Source organism: Bombina bombina, chromosome 8 (assembly GCF_027579735.1).
Source record: "Bombina bombina isolate aBomBom1 chromosome 8, aBomBom1.pri, whole genome shotgun sequence".
Classification (NCBI taxonomy): Eukaryota; Metazoa; Chordata; class Amphibia; order Anura; family Bombinatoridae; genus Bombina; species Bombina bombina.
Genome location: NC_069506.1, coordinates 140,728,267 through 140,747,018, shown reverse-complemented (window position 1 = coordinate 140,747,018; position 18,752 = coordinate 140,728,267).

Below are 18,752 nucleotides of genomic sequence, written 5' to 3'. Positions count from 1 at the left end.
AAGTCCAAAGATGCCCAAGCTTCAGCTTTCTCACAGACGGCATGATGTTTTCTTCTAGGATTTCCTGAGGAGTCCATCTTGCCTTCCATACGCTGCAGGTTTCCAGTGCCAGAGGATGCAAAGCAGCCCCAGAGCATCACCAAGCCACCACCATGCTTAACTGTAGGCAGAGTGTTCTTTTCAGCGTATGCTTCATTTTTCTTCCTCCAGACATACCGCTGATCCATTGGGCAGAAAAGTTCCAGTTTTGTTTCATCACTCCACAGAACAGAATCCCAAAACTTCTGTGGCTTATTTATATTATTTGAAAATATTGAAGCCGAATGTTCTTGTACTGTTGGGTCAATAGTGATGTATGTGTTCCTTTTTCTGCCCCGTCCAGGTAGTGTAACCACTGTTCCTTTAACTTTGAACTTGCAAGCTATGCTTCCAAAGGTCTCTAGGAACATTCAGTGCCTTCACTATCTTTTTTATCCTGTTCCTTGTTTGTGAAGGGCAATGATCTCTTATCTTAACTTTTTGGACCATTCTTTTGACTTAGCCATATTTCTAACATGCAGTCAAACGTGACCCTCAACAAAGCCCTAGCCAGTTCAGGCATTTCATGTGTTCTAGCTCAAGCACACCTGGGGCAACTCAACTAATGAAGCCCTTCATTAGTTGCATCAGGTATGCTTAAGACTACACCTGTTTTGTATATTTGTTCTGTTGTGAGGGATTCTATTCAGGGGGTTGAATAATTTTGAGTCTGCAGAATTAATTAAAAGTTGCATTTTCAGTTGAATTTGGGGAAACTATTTGAAATATTCATTGTGTTGAGCTATTTTAATTGCTTTTGTTTGATTTGTTCATTGCAAACAGCTGAACGTCTGTAAATTTTGACAACAAACCTGAATTGCAATAGGGGTTGAATAATTTTGATTACAACTGTGTGTGTACGTATGTGTATATATACTGTATATATATATGAATGTATCTCAATGTTAAAGTCCATTGCTTAACTTTTTTTTTTCTAACACCTGAGACCTCATATCTTTGAGCACTTATAACTTTTTTGTGTAATTTTTAAAAATATTTTTTGTTAGATAGTATAACTGTACTTTGTAATGTATTTTGGAAGTGTTTTGTGACACTTTTTTCACTCGCTTAACAGTTAACCACAGCTCTGAAATCGCAATAATGACTCTAGCGTAAATCTCAATTGTGAATTTAACCAGCACGCAATTGCGAAAACCAGAGCGCAATCATTAGCGCACCACTTGTAATCTAGCCCTTAGTGTTTTAATGTCACTTTGACAGCTCCAGTGAATTACAAAAAAAATGTTTTTACATATTTTACTCATGTCTTTTTAATCAATATCATCTTGCTATCTATTACCTATGGCCTAGATTTAGAGTTGGGCGGTAGCCGTCAAAACCAGCGTTAGAGGCTCCTAAAGCTGATTTTTACCGCCCTCTGGTATTTGGAGCCAGTCATTAAAGGGTCTAACGCTCACTTTCCAGCCGCTACTTTTCCATACCGCAGATCCCCTTACGTCAATTGCGTATCCTATCTTTTCAATGGGATCTTTCTAACGCCGGTATTTAGAGCGTTAGAAATCTAACAACAAAACTCCAGCCGCAGAAAAAAGTCAGTAGTTAAGAGCTTTCTGGGCTAACGCCGGTTTATAAAGCTCTTAACTACTGTGCTCTAAAGTACACTAACACCCATAAACTACCTATGTACCCCTAAACCGAGGTCCCCCCACATCGCCGCCACTCTATTAAAAATTTTTAACCCCTAATCTGCCGACCGCACGCCGCTGCCACCTACGTTATCCCTATGAACCCCTAATCTGCTGCCCCCAACACCGCCGACCCCTATATTATATTTATTAACCCCTAATCTGCCCCCCTCACCTCGCCTCCACCTACCTACACTTATTAACCCCTAATCTGCCGAGCGGACCGCACCACTACTATAATAAAGTTATTAACCCCTAATCCGCCTCACTCCCGCCTCAATAACCCTATAATAAATAGTATTAACCCCTAATCTGCCCTCCCTAACATCGCCGACACCTAACTTCAAGTATTAACCCCTAATCTGCCGATCGGAGCTCACCGCTACTCTAATAAATTTTTTAACCCCTAAAGCTAATTCTAACCCAACCCTAACACCCCCCTAAGTTAAATATAATTTTATTCTAACAAAATAAATTAACTCTTATTAAATAAATTATTCCTATTTAAAGCTAAATACTTACCTGTAAAATAAACCCTAATATAGCTACAATATAAATTATAATTATATTGTAGCTATTTTAGGATTTATATTTATTTTACAGGCAACTTTGTATTTATTTTAACCAGGTACAATAGCTATTAAATAGTTAATAACTATTTAATAGTTACCTAGTTAAAATAATTACAAAATTACCTGTAAAATAAATCCTAACCTAAGTTACAATTAAACCTAACACTACACTATCAATAAATAAATTAAATAAACTACCTACAATTATCTACAATTAAACCTAACACTACACTATCAATAAATAAATTAAATACAATTCCTACAAATAAATACAATTAAATAAACTAACTAAAGTACAAAAAATAAAAAAGAACTAAGTTACAAAAAATAAAAAAATATTTACAAACATTAGAAAAAAATTACAACAATTTTAAACTAATTAAACCTACTCTAAGACCCCTAATAAAAAGACCCCCAAAATAAAAAAAATGCCCTACCCTATTCTAAATTACAAAAGTTCAAAGCTCTTTTACCTTACCAGCCCTTAAAAGGGCCCTTTGCGGGGCATGCCCCAAAGAATTCAGCTCTTTTGCCTTTAAAAAAAAACATACAATACCCCCCCCCAACATTACAACCCACCACCCACATACCCCTAATCTAACCCAAACCCCCCTTAAATAAAACTAACACTAAGCCCCTGAAGATCTTCCTACCTTGTCTTCACCATGCCAGGTATCACCAATCGTTCCAGGCTCCGAAATCTTCATCCAAGCCCAAGCGGGGGCTAGACATCCATCATCCGGCTGAAGTCTTCTATCAAGCAACAGCTGAAGAAGTCCCGAAGAGGCTCCAAAGTCTTCATCCTATCCGGGAAGAAGAGTAGATCCGGACCGGCAACCATCTTCTTCCAAGCGGCATCTTCTATCTTCATCAGATGAGGACCGGATCCATCTTGAAGACCTCCACCGCGGACCGATCTTCTTCCGACGACTTCTCGACGAATGACGGTTCCTTTAAGGGATGTCATCCAAGATGGCGTCCCTCGAATTCCGATTGGCTGATAGGATTCTATCAGCCAATCGGAATTAAGGTAGGAAAATTCTGATTGGCTGATGGAATCAGCCAATCAGAATCAAGCTCAATCCGATTTGCTGATCCGATCAGCCAATCAGATTGAGCTCGCATTCTATTGGCTGATCGGAACAGCCAATAGAATGCGAGCTCAATCTGATTGGCTGATTGAATCAGCCAATCGGATTGAACTTGATTCTGATTGGCTGATTCCATCAGCCAATCAGAATTTTCCTACCTTAATTCCGATTGGCTGATAGAATCCTATCAGCCATTCGGAATTCGAGGGACGCCATCTTGGATGATGTCCCTTAAAGGAACCGTCATTCGTCGGGAAGTCGTTGGAAGAAGAAGATGGGTCCGCGGTGGAGGTCTTCATGATGGAGCCGGTCCTCATCGGATGAAGATAGAAGATGCCGCTTGGAAGAAGATGGTTGCCGGTCCGGATCTACTCTTCTTCCCGGATAGGATGAAGACTTTGGAGCCTCTTCAGGACTTCTTCAGCCGTTGCTTGATAGATGACTTCAGCCGGATGATGGATGTCTAGCCCCCGCTTGGGCTTGGATGAAGATTTCGGAGCCTGGAACGATCGGTGATACCTGGCATGGTGAAGACAAGGTAGGAAGATCTTCAGGGGCTTAGTGTTAGGTTTATTTGAGGGGGGTTTGGGTTAGATTAGGGGTATGTGGGTGGTGGGTTGTAATGTTGGGGGGGGTATTGTATGTTTTTTTTTACAGGCAAAAGAGCTGAATTCTTTGGGGCATGCCCCGCAAAGGGCCCTTTTAAGGGCTGGTAAGGTAAAAGAGCTTTGAACTTTTGTAATTTAGAATAGGGTAGGGCATTTTTTTTATTTTGGGGGTCTTTGTTATTTTATTAGGGGGCTTAGAGTAGGTGTAATTAGTTTAAAATTGTTGTAATTTTTTTCTAATGTTTGTAAATATTTTTTTATTTTTTGTAACTTAGTTCTTTTTTATTTTTTGTACTTTAGTTAGTTTATTTAATTGTATTTATTTGTAGGAATTGTATTTAATTTATTTATTGATAGTGTAGTGTTAGGTTTAATTGTAGATAATTGTAGGTAGTTTATTTAATTTATTTATTGATAGTGTAGTGTTAGGTTTAATTGTAACTTAGGTTAGGATTTATTTTACAGGTAATTTTGTAATTATTTTAACTAGGTAACTATTAAATAGTTATTAACTATTTAATAGCTATTGTACCTGGTTAAAATAAATACAAAGTTGCCTGTAAAATAAATATTAATCCTAAAATAGCTACAATATAATTATAATTTATATTGTAGCTATATTAGGGTTTATTTTACAGGTAAGTATTTAGATTTAAATAGGAATAATTTATTTAATAATAGTTAATTTATTTCGTTAGATAAAAATTATATTGAATTTAGGGGGGTGTTAGTGTTAAGGTTAGACTTAGCTTTAGGGGTTAATACATTTATTATAGTAGCGGTGAGCTCCGATCGGCAGATTAGGGGTTAATTATTGTAGGTAGCTGGCGGCGACGTTGTGGGGGGCAGATTAGGGGTTAATAAATATAATATAGGGGTCGGCGGTGTTAGGGGCAGCAGATTAGGGGTACATAACTATAATGTAGGTAGCGGCGGTTTACGGAGCAGCAGATTAGGGGTTAAAAAAATATGCAGGTGTCAGCGATAGCGGGGGCGGCAGATTAGGGGTTAATAAGTGTAAGGTTAGGGGTGTTTAGACTCGGGGTACATGTTAGAGTGTTAGGTGCAGACGTAGGAAGTGTTTCCCCGTAGAAAACAATGGGGCTGCGTTAAGAGCTGAACGCTGCTTTTTTGCAGGTGTTAGGTTTTCTTTCAGCTCAAACTGCCCCATTGTTTTCTATGGGGATATCGTGCACGAGCACGTTTTTGAAGCTGGCCGCGTCCATAAGAACCGCTGGTATCTAGAGTTGCAGTGGCGTTAAATTATGCTCTACGCTCCCTTTTTGGAGCCTAACGCACTGAAAACCCAGCCATTCTGTGAACTCTAAATACCAGCGGTATTTAAAAGGTGCGGGAGAAAAAAAGCATGCGTAGCTAAAGCACCCCTTTGGCCGCCAAACTCTAAATCTAGCCGTATGAATCTTATGGACCTCAGAAAACAAAAAAAACGGGTAAATAATGTTCGCTAGATATAACTAGGTACACCTGATCAGTTGGCAACTGTGTCATATTTTCCCAGAAAGCATAAACTGTAGAAAAATATAAATCAAGTCTTTTTAGCTCAGTTTCTGCCATGAATCATCAAAACAGTAGCCAAACAGCCTTGTTCTAAGAACCAGTAACCAAACAGCATGATGCTGTATAATTTCTAGTTCTTTTATTCTAAGGTGTGAATCTCAGTTTTTCTCAGTAGTGTGTGTAAATGGGAGTTTCACCTCTGAAGTTGATCATAAAGTAAATGAGTCGCTCTTTTCCTGAAGTTGATTTTATAGAAGTTTTTTGAGTTTAGCCAGAAAGCAATTTGACCCTGAAGGTCGCCCATCTATCCTCACAGCCTTTGCCAGGAAATATAGCATATGTTAATGGCTTTTACAGAAATAGAAGGCAGCTGAAGAGCCAGTAGGGTGCAGTAGATTACACAGTTTAATTCTGGATTTTACAGCTGCAGGCAGGAGAAGTATCATATTGTAGGATCCTAGTAGATCTTTTTACATGATTCTTATATTTGTTAAAATAGAGTATGGCTGCCAAATCTCAGAGAACATTTCCCTTGAGACCCTAGAATTTTTAAATAAGATCTACTACATTCTCCATGTTGTTGGTTTCCAGGAAACTGTTCAAATTTGCAAGGGGCTACAATTTTTACTTCTTGTAGTAAAACCAATTTTTAAATAGCAAATTAACAATAAATAATATACACAGACATGTTTTGACGAAAAACAAGGATGTATTTAAAAAATAACAATCCTGAAGGTCTGCAATGTTTTAAGGGAGATATCATTACACAAACACAAACAATGCACAGGTCATTTAAAATGCCTGTTTAGGGAGTAATGTACCAGTATTAGCTTTCATGCACAGGCCCTCTGCTCTGGCCGTCTATCCCTCCAGTTCGTGTCACTGTCTTACAGATACACAATTCTTGTTGGCTCTGCATCCGCACTTGCAGGAGCTTGACAACCTTAGATTGACCTATCTCCTACAAACTCTCACCAGAAGATTATGGGCCTGATTACATGTGGAGCGCTATTTAACGCTCCCGCTCGAGCGTTAACTAGAAGTAAGCTTGTTGTGCTTGTTGGATTGTGCTTGTATTATGAGTTGAAAAGTAAACTGTTTTCTAATGCAAAGAGGCCCATTTATCAAGCTCCATACGGAGCTTGTGGGTCCGTGTTTCTAGCTAGTCTTCAGACTCGCCAGAAAGCAAGTTATGGAGCAGCGGTCTAAAGACCGCTGCTCCATAACCCTGTCCGCCTGCTCTGAGCAGGCAGACAGAGATCGCCACAATTCAACCCGATCAAGTACGATCGGGTTGATTGACACCTCCCTGCTGGCGGCCGATTGGCCGCTGCTGGTGCAATGCTGAATACGGAGAGCGTATTGCTCTCCACATTCAGCGATGTCTGTCGGACCTGATCCGCACTGTCGGATCAGGTCCAACAGACATTTAGTAAATAGGCCTCAAAGAGCGCAAAAAGCCAAACTTAGATTATTACATGCACGTTCACATATTCCCTCATAGAAGTCAAAGGAGCAAAAAAAGTGGGGGGAAACCAACTCACATGGTAAACCGATCAATAAAGTCTCAAGTGCACTAACCCGACATGAAAACATGAATATTTCCCATTCTACTGTTCTTTACATAACAGAATATGTTCTATTTATTCTTCAATAAATATTTCTACATACATCTGATGTTTTGTTTCCACAAAAATATATCTATACCTATATATATATATATATATATATATATATACACTGTATATATATATATATATATACATATATATACATACACTATATATATATATATATATATATATATATATATATATAACTAGTTACGCCCTTACTACAAGTATTATTGCTTAGTGATCTGCACATATTCCTCACTAGTTACACCCTTACTACAAATATTATTGCCTAGTGATCTGAACTTATTCCTGACTAGTTACACCCTTACTGCAAATATTATTGCCTAGTGATCTGCACATATTCCTCACTAGTTACAACCTTACTGCAAATATTATTGCCTAGTGATCTGCACGTATTCCTGACTAGTTACACCTTTACTTCCAGTATTATTGCCTAGTGATCTGCACGTATTCCTGACTAGTTACACCCTTACTACAAGTATTATTGCCTAGTGATCTGCACATATTCCTGACTAGTTACACTCTTACTACAAGTATTATTGCCTAATGATCTGCACTTACTCCTGACTAGTTACACCCTTACTACAAGTATTATTGCCTAGTGATCTGCACGTATTCCTGACTAGTTACACCCTTACAACAAGAATTATTGCTTAGTGATCTGCACATATTCCTGACTAGTTACACCCTTACTACAAGTATTATTGCCTAGTGATCTGCACTTATTCCTGCCTAGTTACACCCTTACTACAAGTATTATTGCCTAGTGATCTGCACGTATTCCTGACTAGTTACAACCTTACTACAAGTATTATTGCCTAGTGATCTGCAGTTCTGCACGTATTCCTGACTAGTTACACCCTTACTACAAGTATTATTGCCTAGTGATCTGCACGTATTCCTGACTAGTTACACCCTTACCACACGTATTATTGCTTCGTAATCTGCACATATTCCTCACTAGTTACACCCTTACTACAAGTATTATTGCAAAGTGATCTGCACGTATTCCTCATTAGTTACACCCTTACTACAAATATTATTACCTAGTGATCTGCACTTATTTCTGACTAGTTACACCCTTACTACAAATATTATTGCCTAGTGATCTGCACTTACTCCTGACTAGTTACACCCTTACTACAAGTATTATTGTCTAGTGATCTGCACGTATTCCTGACTAGTTACACCCTTACAACAAGTATTATTGCTTAGTGATCTGCACATATTCCTGACTAGTTACACCCTTACTACAAGTATTATTGCTTAGTGATCTGCACATATTCCTCACTAGTTACACCCTTACTACAAGTATTATTGCAAAGTGATCTGCACGTATTCCTCACTAGTTACACCCTTACTACAAATATTATTACCTAGCGATCTGCACTTATTTCTGACTAGCACACCCTTACTACAAGTATTATTGCCTAGTGATCTGCACTTACTCCTGACTAGTTACACCCTTACTACAAGTATTATCGCCTAGTGATCTGCACGTATTCCTGTCTAGTTACACCCTTACAACAAGTATTATTGCTTAGTGATCTGCACATATTCCTGACTAGTTACACCCTTACTACAAGTATTATTGCTTAGTGATCTGCACATATTCCTCACTAGTTACACCCTTACTACAAGTATTATTGCCTAGTGATCTGCACTTATTCCTGACTAGTTACACCCTTACTACAAGTATTATTGCCTAGTGATCTGCACGTATTCCTGACTAGTTACGCCCTTACTACAAGTATTATTGCCTAGTGATCTGCATGTATTCCTGACTAGATATGCCCTTACTACAAGTATTATTGCCTAGTGATCTGCACGTATTCCTGACTAGTTACACCCTTACTACAAGTATTATTGCCTAGTGATCTGCACATATTCCTCACTAGTTACACCCTTACTACAAGTATTATTGCTTAGTGAGCTGCACAAATTCCTCACTAGTTACACCCTTACTACAAGAATTATTGCCTAGTAATCTGCACTTATTCCTGACTAGTTACAACCTTACTACAAGTATTATTGCCTAGTGATCTGCACGTATTCCTGACTAGTTACAACCTTACTACAAGTATTATTGCCTAGTGATCTGCACGTATTCCTGACTAGTTACACCCTTACTACAAGTATTATTGCCTAGTGATCTGCACGTATTCCTCACTAGTTACACCCTTACTACAAATATTATTGCCTAGTGATCTGCACTTATTCCTGACTAGTTACACCCTTACTACAAGTATTATTGCCTAATGATCCACACGTATTCCTGACTAGTTACACCCTTACTACAAGTATTATTGCCTAGTGATCTGCACATATTCCTCACTAGTTACACCCTTACTACAAATATTATTGCCTAGTGATCTGCACATATTCCTGACTAGTTACACCTTTACTACAAGTATTATTGCCTAGTGATCTGCACGTATTCCTGACTAGTTACACCCTTACTACAAGTATTATTGCCTAGTGATCTGCACTTATTCCTGACTAGTTACACCCTTACTACAAGTATTATTGCCTAGTGATCCACACGTATTCCTGATTAGTTACGCCCTTACTACAAGTATTATTGCCTAGTGATCTGCACATATTCCTCACTAGTTACACCCTTACTACAAGTATTATTGCCTAGTGATCTGCAGTTCTGCACGTATTTCTGACTAGTTACACCCTTACTACAAGTATTATTGCCTAGTGATCTGCACATATTCCTCACTAGTTACACCCTTACTACAAATATTGCCTAGTGATCTGCACTAATTCCTGACTAGTTACACCCTTACTACAGGTATTATTGCCTAGTGATCTGCACGTATTCATGACTAGTTACGCCCTTACTACAAGTATTATTGCCTAGTGATCTGCACGTATTCCTGACTAGTTATGCCCTTACTACAAGTATTATTGCCTAGTGATCTGCACGTATTCCTGACTAGTTACACCCTTACTACAAGTATTATTGCCTAGTGATCTGCACATATTCCTCACTAGTTACACCCTTACTACAAGTATTATTGCTTAGTGAGCTGTACAAATTCCTCACTAGTTACACCCTTACTACAAGAATTATTGCCTAGTGATCTGCACTTACTCCTGACTAGTTACACCCTTACTACAAGTATTATTGCCTAGTGATCTGCACGTATTCCTGACTAGTTACACCCTTACTACAAGTATTATTGCCCTGTGATCTGCAGTTATGCACGTATTTCTAACTAGTTACACCCTTCCTACAAGTATTATTGCTTAGTGATCTGCACAGATTCCTCACTAGTTACACCCTTACTACAAGTATTATTGCCTAGTGATCTGCACATATTCCTGACTAGTTACACCTTTACTACAAGCATTATTGCCTAGTGATCTGCACTTATTCCTGACTAGTTACACCCTTACTACAAGTATTATTGCCTAGTGATCTGCACTTATTCCTGACTAGTTACACCCTTACTACAAGTATTATTGCCTAGTGATCTGCACATATTCCTGACTAGTTACACCCTTACTACAAGTATTATTGCCTAGTGATCTGCACATATTCCTGACTAGTTACACCCTTACTACAAGTATTATTGCCTAGTGATCTGCACATATTCCTGACTAGTTACACCCTTACTACAAGTATTATTGCCTAGTGATCTGCACATATTCCTGACTAGTTACACCCTTACTACAAGTATTATTGCCTAGTGATCTGCACGTATTTCTGACTAGTTAAACCCTTACTACAAGTATTATTGCTTAGTGATCTGCACATATTCCTCACTAGTTACACCCTTACTACAAGTATTATTGTTTAGTGATCTGCACATATTCCTGACTAGTTACACCCTTACTACAAGTATTATTACCTAGAGATCTGCACATATTCCTGACTAGTTACACCCTTACTACAAGTATTATTGCCTAGTGATCTGCACGTATTCCTGACTAGTTACACCCTTACTACAAGTATTATTGCCTAGTGATCTGCTCTTATTCCTGACTAGTTTGACGCTTACTACAAGTATTATTGCCTAGTGATCTGCACTTATTCCTGACTAGTTACACCCTTACTACAAGTATTATTGCCTAGTGATCTGCACATATTCCTGACTAGTTACACCCTTACTACAAGTATTATTGCCTAGTGATCTGCACATATTCCTGACTAGTTACACCCTTACTACAAGTATTATTGCCTAGTGATCTGCACGTATTTCTGACTAGTTACACCCTTACTACAAGTATTATTGCTTAGTGATCTGCACATATTCCTGACTAGTTACACCCTTACTACAAGTATTATTGCCTAGTGATCTGCACGTATTCCTGACTAGTTACACCCTTACTACAAGTATTATTGCTTAGTGATCTGCACATATTCCTGACTAGTTACACCCTTACTACAAGTATTATTGCCTAGTGATCTGCACGTATTCCTCACTAGTTACACCCTTACTACAAGTATTATTGCCTAGTGATCTGTACGTATTCCTGACTAGTTAGACCCTTACAACACGTATTATTGCCTAGTGATCTTTACTTCGGTGGTCACATTCGGTGGTCTATCCAGGCTATTGGGATAATGCTTAATCAACATCACTACTCAGCCTTTGGACTGGGATTTACTTAATAGATTTGACATTGCCCTTTTTTAAAGTTTTAGTCTCTGCATACACTTTATTTTCTATTCAGCAAACATACACCTAGATTACGAGTTTTGCGCTAAACAGGGTGCAAAACTAACGCTAAAAAAGTTGTGTTATTTCACTCTCCATAGAGCTGACATTACGAGTTACTGAAAAGCCTCCTTGTGCGTTCGATATGGTGGCGTTAAGCTCCATACCACACAAAATCAAAGGGCTGCTTTGACATGCTCATGCACGCGTTCCCTCATAGACATCAATGGGGAGAGAGTGTTAGAAAAAAAAACACCTGAAGTGCAGAATGAAAAATCTCCGTAACAAAGCCCCATTGATGTCTATGGGGGAAAAAATATTACGTTTAAACCTAACACCCTAACACAAACCCCTAGTCTAAACACCCCTAATCTGCCGCCCCCGATATTGCCGACACCTGATTTGAACAGCCAATAGGATTTCAGTAGCTCTCATCCTATTGGCTGTTTTGAACAGCCAAAAGAAGCTCTCATCCTATTGGCTGATTTGAATTTGAAGAATCAAATTAGCCAATAGGAATGCAAGGTACGCTATTTTGAAACGGCTACCTTGCATTCAACTTCAGTGTATGGAGGCGACCGTATGAAGTGGCTGCTCCCCTCAGGATGTCTTCAGCTTGTAGGATGGCTCCGATCCTCGCTGCGGAGAAGAAGATAGAAGACATCCCCGAGATGGATGAAGGTGTCGCCGCCTGGATGAAAACTTTTTGACGCCTAGATGAAGACAAGTGTACGGACTTCAAGAACCGTGAGTAGATATTCTGGGGTTAGTGTTAGGAGTTTTTTTCATATTTTTGGGTGGTTTTGTTTTTTAGATTAGGGCTTTGGGATTTTTTAAAAGAGCTGAATGCCCTTTTAAGGGCAATGAAAAAGAGCTGAATGCCCTTTTAAGGGCAATTCCCATACAAATGCCCCTTTAGGGGCAATGGGTAGCTTAGGTTTTTTATTTTGGGGTGTTGGTTGGGTGGTGGGTTTTACTGTTGGGGGACTTTGTATTTTTTACAGTTAAAAGAGCTGTTTAACTTAGGGAAATGCCCTACAAAAGGCCCTAGCTAGCTTTATTATAGTGTTTGCAATGGGGGAGGGTGGCGGTTTAAGGGTTAATAGGTAGTTTATGGGTGTACTTTGTAACATTTTAGTTATGAGTTTTGTGAAACATTTTTGTTTTGCAAATCCATAACTACTGCTCTCAGATGGCGGTATGGATTGTGACGGTATAGGCTGTAACGCAAGCATTTTAGCCTGAATGCACAACCTTTAATACCTTTAATACCGACGCTATGAAAATCCCACACAAAAACTTTTTTTTGAGTGCGGAATGGACGTTGCATTACAGGCTAAAATGCTTGCAAGTATAGCTATACCGACACGACTCGTAATATGCGTTCCTGGCCATTACGCTGGAATTGTAATTTTTTCAGTGTTAAAATCCGTAACGCAAAACTTGTAATCTAAGTGATAGCAATTTACTGGTTTAGTAAAAAATACAACTTGTAACAAACATTTAAATTATAAAGGTGTTATCAAACTAAATGTGATTATCAGAATGTTTATTTAGAAATTAAATTATTAGGTCATTTATATAAATAAATAAAAAAAATAATTATAAATTTACTCAAAAATATATGAAATTTGTAATTGCCATGAATAGGTGAAAAATGTATTAAGTAAAATTAGACCATTTTGCTCTGCAAACTCACCGCTAGATTTAGAGTTTTGTCGGTAAAAACCTGCGGCTCTAACGCTCCTTTTTTTTCCAGCGCTCCCTTAAGCCAACACTGGTATTACGAGTTTTCTGAATGGCTGCGTTAGCCTCAGAAAAGTGAGCGTTGAGCCAAATTTAGCTCCACTTCAACCCTCAATACCAGTGTTGCTTACGATAGCGGTAAGCTGGAAAAACGTGCTCGTGCACAATATCCCCATAGGAAACAATGGGGCTGAGCTGGCTGAAAAAAAAACTAACACCTGCAAAAAAGCAGCGTTCAGCTCCTAACGCAGCCCCATTGTTTCCTATAGGGAAACACTTTCTAAGTCTACACCTAACACCCTAACATGAACCCTGAGTCTAAACACCCCTAACCTTACACTTATTAACCTCTAATCTGCCGCCCCCAACATCGTCGCCACCTGCATTATATTATTAACCCCTAATCTGCCGCTCCGGACACCGCCGCAACCTACATTATACTTATGAACCCCTAATCTGCTGTCTCTAACATCACCGACACCTACATTATATTTCTTAACCCCTAATCTGTCCCCCTCAACGTCGCTGCCACCTACCTACACTTATTAACCCCTAATCTGCCGACCGGACATCGCCGCCACTATAATAAATGTATTAACCCCTAAACTGCCGCACTCCCGCCTCTCAAACACTATAATACATTTTTTTAACCCCTAATCTGCCCCCCCAACGTCGCCGCCACCTACCTACAATTATTAACCCCTAATCTGCCCTCCCCCAACGTCGCCGCTACTATAATAAAGTTATTAACCCCTAAACCTAAGTCTATCCCTAACCCTAATACCCCCCTAAGTTAAATATAATTTAAATAAAACAAACTAAAATTACTATAATTAAATAAATTAATCCTATTTAAAACTAAATACTTACCTATAAAATAAACCCTAATATAGCTACAATATAACTAATAGTTACATTGTAGCTATTTTAGGATTTATATTTATTTTACAGGCAACTTTGTATTTATTTTAACTAGGTACAATAGCTATTAAATAGTTATTAACTATTTAATAGCTACCTAGTTAAAATAATTACAAAATTACCTGTAAAATAAATCCTAACCTAAGTTACAAATACACCTAACACTACACTATCAATAAATTAATTAAATAAATTAACTACAATTATCTAAACTAAAATACAATTAAATAAACTAAACTATAATACATTCTATTGGCTGATCCAATCAGCCAATCGGATTGAACTTCAATCCGATTGGCTGATTAAATCAACCAATCAGATTTTTCCTACCTTAATTCCGATTGGCTGATAGAATCCTATCAGCCAATCGGAATTCGAGGGACACCATCTTGGATGACGTAATTTGGCAGGAGCGAGTTTGGTCAATAGTCTGGCTGCTGCGTTTTGTACTGTCTGAAGGTGATGGAGTTCTTTTTATGGGAAGCCCAAGTAAAGTGCATTGCAGTAATCTAGCCTAGAGGATACAAATACATGGATTAATGTTGGCATATCATCCGGTGGAATTAAGTGTTGTATCCTGGCTATGTTTTTCAGATGAAAGTAGGCATATTTTATTACGTAGGAAATCTGCTGTTTAAAAGATAGTCCAGCGTCAATCAGCACTTCGAGGTTTCGTACCTTTGCTGAACTAACGAGTTCAGAGGCTCCAAGCTCCAGGCCAGTTGGGTGATCATGGGATATTTTTGATGCCCGGGGTCCCCTCACCAAGAGTAACTCTGTTTTGTCCGGGTTCACTTTGAGACAGCTAGCATTCATCCATTCTATGAGGTCTGTTAAGCAACTGTTTATGCAGCATGCTGGGTCTGTAGTATCTGGAGCAAAGGACAAGTAGAGTTGTGTGTCATCAGCGTAACAATGATACCTTAGGCCATGTCGGTTAATGATGTCCCTCAGTGATAGTAAGTAAATTGCGAATAGCATGGGAGACAGGATAGATCCTTGTGGAACTCCGCAGGCCAGTTCTGTTGGTGCCGATGAGCTTGATCCTGATATTACTCTCTGTGATCTACCAGAGAGGAAAGATTTAAAACAGCTAATCTACTGCAAGTGCTCTATTAGAATCCTATGGTCAATGGTGTCAAATGCAGCTGAGAGATCCAGGAGGATTAGGATGGAGTAATCACCTTTGTCTCTTGCCATGAGGAGATCATTTAGCACTCGGGCTAGCGCTGTTTCAGTGCTGTGGCGGCATCTGAAGCCTGACTGGAAAGGATCGAATATGTTTAGGCGTGATAGATGGGCTTCCAGTTGAGTTGCCACTACTTTTTCAATTATTTTCCCCAGAAATGGGAGGTTGGATACTGGTCTGTAATTAGTCATGCAGTCTGGGTCTAATAAAGGTTTTTTTAGGAGTAGCTTTACCACAGCTTCTTTTAGAGGATCTGGAAAGTCTCCTGTTTTTAGTGAACACTGCACTATTTTTGTGAGGACTGGGTCGAGTGTTTCAATGCATCCAGATATGAGCTGAGTTGGAGCAGGGTCTAAGTCACACGTAGTAGGGTGCAACTTTTATATGGTGTTTTTAACTTCTTTTATATCCACATTTGTAAAAGTGGACCATAAACTGGGGCAATCTGGCATTCCATTGTAGTGGTTCTGGTGTGTAACTGTTTGGCCTGCTGTGATAGCGGTTCGGATTGAGGAAATCTTGAAGAAGTTCGCAAATGCTTCACATTTATCCTGAGAAAAGTTGGTGGGGCTAAGAATGCATGCTGGTTTGCAGAGCCTTTCTACTGTATGAAACAGTTGCTTGGGTCTATTGTGGGAGAGTGCAATTTTGCGTGATAAAAATGAAGATTTTTTCTGAGTTATCTTGGATTGATATTTATTTAGATGTTTGGTAAGAGTGGCTTTATCCTCTGGATCATGTGTTCTGCGCCACTTTCTCTAGAGCTTACGTCCTGTTCTTTTCATTTCTCTGATGGAGCTATCAAACCATGGTGCATTGTTGTGGGTTTGGACAGTGCATATGCGAGATGGTGCAATGCTTTCTAGGGTGTCTCTCATGGTTTTGTAGTAGAGTCGGACTAAGGAGCTGGGGTCTTCGCAGGTGCCCATTAGTTCACTTAGATCCATATGTGATGCTACATCCAATGGTGTCACCCCTTTTAATGAGCGGTGTTTGACCAGGTTCTGAGGCTGGTGTCTGGTTGATTGTGATACAATGGAGAAGTGAATGGAGTTGTGGTCTGACCAGGTAACTGGGTTTACAGTTACTGGTGACACTTCTAGTCCAGACTGAAACACTAGATCAAGTGTATGACCTTTTCTGTGGGTGGGAGTGGTGACGATTTGTGTAAAGCCGAGTGTACTCATCAAGCTGAGGAGATTCTGCCCAAGCAGGGATAGGGTGTTGTCAATCCAAGTGTTGAAGTCTCCTAATATAAGCCATCTAGGTTGTTCAAGGATTAAGCCAGCCAAAAGGTCTGGGAGTTCCTGAAGAAATCTCTTCCCATCTCCTGGGGGTCTGTATATTAATAGTATTCGGAATCCTCTCTCTATTGAGAGGCTGGCAGCTACACATTCAAAAGATTGGGTTTTGTGGACTGATATTGCTGTGGGATTTAAGGATGATTTTGCACAGATCATAACTCCGCCTCCCTTGCGATCTTGTCTCGGGCGGTGTGATGCATGCCAATTCGCATATTTCAATAAGGTCAGAAATAATAGCTGTTTTGTTCTTTATTGATCTGGCATTGCATAGGATTGCTCTGATAGGACAGTCTTGGGATTCTGAGTTTTTGCTCTGTACTTTGGTGACAACGTGTCTTCTAATAGGGATCACACAAAGAGATTTTCTTGATTTGATAGTATGGTTTTTGTGGCTTTTAGGTTGGATCACTTCAATTGGGCTTTTGGGTGGACAGGGTGGTGGGGCAGCTGTGATAGTGTCAGGATATAGAACTTTAAATTTTGATTTTCCTCCACGACAGCCCCTGTCGGTCCCTTTGAAAATGCTGAGTGATTTTAGGGTAGCCACTAGTGAGGGACTGAGTGCTGCGACCGCTTTTTGGGGTCTTAAGGAGTGCAGATGTGAGGGCGTATAGGTGGTCATTCCCTCTGCAATGAAGGGGTTAAAATAGCTTCTAGTTTTTGTAGGAATGTTAGCAGTGGGGGCTGGTTACATTGCCCTACTCTATAGGATTCAGGCCAGAGTGAGGTGTGAGATTTTGCACTTCAGGCTGCATTGTAGATAACAGATAAGAAAGCATGCAGGGGTTTTAAAACCAATGTATTTTAGTAAAATAGACTTAATCAATTAGTTTTTCTTGTGTTTAGAAATGAAATCTGAGCATTGCTAAATGGATGATGAAATCCAAAACCCAGTCTGTTTTTTTTTGTTTTTTTAGTTTAAGTGTACCTTGTTTGTGGTGTTCAGCTGAAGGTATCTCTTTCTGGTAGTAAGATGGTCCGGTGGGAGTATATTTCCATCCGTTGAGTATCTCACTTTCGTAATGTCATCCGTTCAATTTTTTGAGTCTAGTTGTGCGTTACGTGGAGTCGGTATTGGTCCTTGAAATAATTATGATGAATTTTGAATGTAAGAAGGTTAAAATTAAGATAAATCCAGAAGAGGTCAGGAGCCTGAGGAAAGTGTGGCAGCCAGCAGCAGCGCCTCCCCCTGTTATTAGGGGTTAGATTAGGGGTTAAATAATTTTATTATAGGGTTTGCGATGTGGGGGTGCCTTGGTTTAGGGGTTAATAGGTAGTTTATGGGTGTTAGTGTACTTTTAGCACTGTAGTTAAGAGCTTTATGTTCCGGCATTAAGGCTAATGCAGAACTCTAGATCTAGGTGTCAGATTGTAATGATTGTAGCAAGGAATATAACAGCTTGAATAAACATTAGGATAGTGCTTTTTCATTAAATAATTGTTTTGTGAAACATAATTAAGCAATAAGCAAGAAAAGTATTGGTAAATATTAGCAATACATACATTGATTAGTTAAAGTGACATTAACATTATTTTATGCCCCTTTAAGGAGCTCGCTCTTTTTAATCATGCTGGTCGTGGAGGAGGTACTCCCTCAACAGTGGATGTAAAAATAAATATTTAAGGAGTGAGGCAGCGGCTTGCCATGGTTGGTTTACCCTCTCTCTTTCCCCACCCCTTTCCCCTTTCCCTTTTTTTTTTTTTTTTCTCTTTCTCTTTTTTTTTCTCCCTTTTTTTCTTTTGTTTTTGGTTAATCAGTAGGGTCAGCA